Here is a 5,615-nt window from a genome sequence, read left to right on the forward strand (position 1 = left end):
TTTGATTCTCAACACAAAGTTCTCCTTCCTCTTCTTGGAGATCTATTCGATATAACTCTTTTTGTAGTGTGTTTGTTGAGATCCGATGAATTGTGGGTTTATGATCAAGTTTATCTATGAGAAATATTTGAATCTCCTCTGAATTCTTTTATGTGTAATTAAGTTATCTTTGCAACTCTCTTCGAATTATCAGTTTGGTTTGGCCTACTAGATTGATCTTTCTTGCAATGGGAGAAGTGCTTAGCTTTGGGTTCAATCTTGCGGTGTCCTTTCCTAGTGACAGCAGGGGCAGCAAGGCACGTATTGTATTGTTGCCATCGAGGATAAAAAGATGGGGTTTATATCATATTGCATGAGTTTATCCCTCTACATAATGTCATCTTTCTTAATGTGTTACTCTGTTCTTCATGAACTTAATACTCTAGATGCAGGCAGGAGTCGGTCGATGTGTGGAGTAATAGTAGTAGATGTAGAATCGTTTCGATCTACTTGTCACAGACGTGATGCCTATATACATGATCATGCCTAGATAATCTCATAACTATGCGCTTTTCTATCAATTGCTCGATAGTAATTTGTTCACTCACCATAATAATTATGCTATCTTGAGAGAAGCCACTAGTGAAACCTATGGCCCCCGGGTCTATCTCTTATCATATAAGCTTTCAATCTACTTTTATTTGCATATTTAGTTTTCCAACCTATATCATAAAATACAAAAATATATTTATCTTATCATATTATCTCTATCAGATCTCACTTTCGCAAGTGTCCATGAAGGAATTGACAACCCCTTTATTGCGTTGGTTGCGAGTTCTTGTTTGTTTGTGTAGGTGCGCGGGACTTGTGAGGAGCCTCCTACTGGATTGATACCTTGGTTCTAAAAAACTGAGGGAAATACTTACGCTACTATTGCTACATCACCCTTTCCTCTTCAAGGAAAACCAACGCAAGCTCAAGACGTAGCATGGAGCTCTGCCCGTTGGGCCATCTGCTTGTTCAGCAACAGCGGACGCTTTGGCATGCTGAATTGCGACCAGAAAAGCTTTTCCACCGCATGTCCTTCTTGCGCTTGGAAAAACTGTGTTGCATCAGAAGCACTCTTCGACAAGTCCAAAAATGCGTCTGGAGAACTCTACATTCGATCAAGCAAAGCATACTTCGGATCGCCGAATTTTGTTCGCAATAAGAAGGGCTTACCAACCACGATCTCCCCAGCTTGTCGGATCTCCTCCCGAGCCGCTCTAGACTTGGATCATGCTTCCTTCGCTCTTGTAAGGCCTTCTCAAGATCAGCTGCTCTGGTTTGGCTATATTTCTCGAGAAATTCACATCAGCTAGTGGTATCCTTTAGCTCAAGCGCCATTGTGAATATTCTCTCCTCGCTCTGGCACCGAGCAGCCTGTTCGGCTTTTAATTTAGCAGCTGCCTTTCTGACAACCGCATTACTCACCCTGGCTTGCTCCTTGGCCTGGGCAAGCTCAGCCCGAAGGGTCTCAATGGTGGTGGCACCATCTGCAGTTAAGCATATTACAATTTTCAGCGTCATGCTCATATTTATAATATTTGCATATACTAACTGCCTCGAAGACATACCTTGCGCCTGGTCGAGCCGCTTGTTCATGAGCGTGATGTCATCATCCGCTGCATCAAGTTTCTGCTTCAGCTCGGCAACCTTTGTAGCTCGAGCAGTTGCCAGGGATGAAACAACCTGTGTGTCAATTAGTAACATCATTTCCTGAGCATATCTACCTTTTTTGATCCTCTGATCGCCTCCGTTTGGACGTCAACCAGAGTCTCAGGGGCTACTATCTATACACAGGTGCATCTTGCATTTACAGCACGATTGAAAAAATTACATTACATACCTCGAAGCCTCTTAGCAGGCTTGTACTTCAATCTTCTTTTCGCGGATTGAACTCTTTCAACTACCGTACCCATCAAGGTACGATGTTCCTCTGAGATGGGCGCATGTCGTAGTATGTCCATCAATGTATCCGGCGCCTCCGGATCCCTGGAAGCAGCCGCAGGGATAGAGACTCCCTTCAATGGAGTATGTTCACTCGACCTTAGAGTCGTCTCTGGCTGTATATCGGATAGTCCGGGGCTTCTATTGTTGGTCCCCGTAGGAGCCTTATACCCCGGGCCCTGGGCGGCCGAAGTATCACCTTCTGGCCTAGTCTTCATTATCCCTTGCACCACATGTTGATCGGGAGAGATCCTCCGGGATGACACCTCGGCGTCGTCCGCCCTATGGGGCGGGGAAATCTGTGGAGGCGTTTCGCTCTCCATCATCTCCAGAATAAGATCCCCCGAGGAAGAGGATTGTTGAGGGAGGCTGCATGCCGAACTGCAAAATGTATATTTTAAATATTACCCTTGCAACCAGGAAAGAACAGGGTATGTTTAAAACACCCTTGTCCACTTACGATTTAGCTAAGGGCTGGTCCCTATGGAGGAACTATGTGGCAACATCACCTCCTGAACCAGAACCCCCTGATAGGGATTTATTCTCTCGCTTGGAAGCCTTTATCTTCAAGTCTTCGGAGGCGGTCCTCTTCTTCCCATGGGGAGAGGGGATGTCAGTTTCTCCTTCCCTTTATTCTTCGGAAAAGGGAGTTCCAATCTCCCCGGATGCGGCGCCTGACGTACCTCCAGAATGGGGGACACTCCGGACCTTCCTACTCCTCTCCTTGTCTTCCTTCGATGGCACTTGATAGGGTGCCGGAGCCAGCATCCTTGTTAACACCGGATCCGCTGAGTCTTTGGGAAGAGGGGCCGAACAGCTGATCCTCTCCGCCTTCTTTATCCAGCCCTGGCCAAGTATGGTTTTCTCAGTATATTGTTATGAGAAATTTAACTAAACTGTGTTCAGGAGTCGAGTGTTGACCAAGGTATCCGGATGGTTGCAGTCGAGGCTTGCGTCCTCTGTAGTGTCTGGACATTGTTTTCGTGGTCCAAAGAATAATTTATACATCCCTTAGGGCGTCGTGCCGAAGAAGTGTTGAAGGGTTCACGGTCCTTCCGGATTGAACTCCCACATGCGGAGAGGCCGTCGCTGGCACGGTAGGACCCGACAGACTAGCATTACTTGGGTTGCCTTGACAAGACCGGTGTCCTTCTCAATAAGGCTCTGAATGCGGCTTTGCAATGTCTGCACTTAATCAAGCGGTCCCTAGTCCATCCCCTTATTAATCCACGATGAAAGCTGTAAAGGAGGGCCAGATCGGAATATGGGTGTAGCCGCCCACTTTTTACCATGGGGTTCCGTGATATAAAACCACTCCCGTTACCACAGGTCGGAAGCTTCTGTGAAGGAACCCTTTGGCCAAGAAATATTGGTACGTTTGCTTATTTTAGCACCTCCACACTCCGCGTGTCTCCCATTGACTATCTTCGGCTTCACATTAAAGGTCTTGAGCCACAAGCCAAAGTGTGGGGAAATATGGAGGAAGGCCTCGCACACAATAATAAATGACGAGATGTGAAGGAAGGAGTCCGGAGCTAGATCATGAAAATCTAGCCCGTAATAGAACATGAGCCCTCGAACAAAGGGATGAAGAGCAAACCCTAGGCCTCGGAGGAAGTGAGAGATGAATACAACTCTCTCATTGGATCTGGGAGTAGGAATAACCTGCCCTTGAGTAGGAAGCCTGTGGAGGATTTCCGCGGTCAAGTATCTTGCCTCCCGGAGCTTTGCGATATCCTCCTCTGTGATAGAGGAAGCCACCCACTGGCCTTGAAGGCTGGGTCTAGACATGACTGGGAGGCGCGAAGCAATTGAACCTTGGGTGCTGGAGCTCGAGGCGGGAGAGGTTGAGGAAAGGATTAGTGTAGAAGAGAAAGGACGGGTCTTAGCCCCTTTATAGAGGCAATGAATATCAAAATCCCCCTCTTAGGCCTTAAAATCTGCCTATTCCCAAGGAATCTTGCCAACAGAACAGTTGGGTTATCCACACCTGTATTGATGAGAATCCCGCAATAAGGGGACACGATCTCTACTTTGACAAGACATGCCAATGAAGCTGCCTCTTGAAATATCTAGCGACGGGCTAAAAAACGGTTCGAATAATGGTCGGGCGGTGACATAATGTCATGCTACCAAAAAGTTGTCAGTGGATTGGACTCGTGAAGTATTATACTCTATAGAGTTGCGTGTGGTATTTGTTTTGCACAGCCGGACACATTTCCCGTGTTCGAAGGAAGATTTGGAGTATTCGGAGGAGGATCCTGATGTCTACTACACAACCTTCTTCTTGTAGACGTTGTTGGGCCTGCAAGTGCACAGGTTTGTAGGACAGTAGCAAATTTCCCTCAAGTGGATGACCTAAGGTTTATCAATCCGTAGGAGGCGTAGGATGAAGATGGTCTCTCTCAAACAACCCTGCAACCAAATAACAAAGAGTCTCTTGTGTCCCCAACACACCCAATACAATGGAAAATTGTATAGGTGCACTAGTTCGGCGAAGAGATGGTGATACAAGTGCAAAATAGATAGTAGATAAAGGTTTTTTTAATCTGAAATAATAAAAACAGCAAGGTAACTAATGGTAAAAGTGAGCGTAGACGGTATTGCAATGATAGGAAACAAGGCCTAGGGTTCATACTTTCACTAGTGCAAGTTCTCTCAACAATAATAACATAGATAGATCATATAACAAGCCCTCAACATGCAACAAAGAGTCACTCCAAAGCCACTAATAGCGGAGAACAAACGTAGAGATTATGGTAGGGTACGAAACCACCTCAAAGTTATCCTTTCTGTTCTATCTATTCAAGAGTTCGTAGTAAAATAACATGAAGCTATTCTTTCCGCTCAATACATCATAGAGTTCATACTAGAATAAGACCTTAAGACACAAATCAACCAAAACCCTAATGTCACCTAGATACTCCATTGTCACCTCAAGTATCCGTGGGCATGATTATACGATATGCATCACACAATCTCAGATTCATCTATTCAACCAACACAAAGTACTTCAAAGAGTGCCCCAAAGTTTCTACCAGAGATTCAAGACGAAAACGTGTGCCAACCCCTATGCATAGGTTCATGGGCGGAACCCACAAGTTGGTCACCAAAACATACATCAAGTGGCACATGATATCCCATTATCACCACAGATAATCACGACAAGACATACATCAAGTGTTCTCAAATCATTAAAGACTCAATCCGATAAGATAAATTCAAGAGGAAAACTCAATTCATCACAAGAGAGTAGAGGGGGAGAAACATCATAAGATCCAACTACAATAGCAAAGCTCGGGATACATCAAGATCGTGCCATAGAGGGAACACGAGTGAGAACACGAGAGAGAGAGAGAGAGAGATCAAACACATAGCTACTGGTACATACCCTTAGCCCCGAGGGTGAACTACTCCCTCCTCATCATGGATAGCACCGGGATGATGAAGATGGCCTCCGGTGATGGGATCCCCCTCCGTCAGGGTGCCGGAACAGGGTCCCGATTGGTTTTTGGTGGCTACAGAGGCTTGCGGCGGCAGAACTCCCGATCTATCTTCTGTTCTGGAAGTTTTAGGGTACAAGAGTATATATGGGTGCAGGGGGTACTTCGGAGGAGCTACAGGGGGCCCACGAGGCAGGGGGGCGC

This window comes from Triticum dicoccoides, chromosome 4B (genome assembly GCF_002162155.2).
Source record: "Triticum dicoccoides isolate Atlit2015 ecotype Zavitan chromosome 4B, WEW_v2.0, whole genome shotgun sequence".
Taxonomy (NCBI): Eukaryota; Viridiplantae; Streptophyta; class Magnoliopsida; order Poales; family Poaceae; genus Triticum; species Triticum dicoccoides.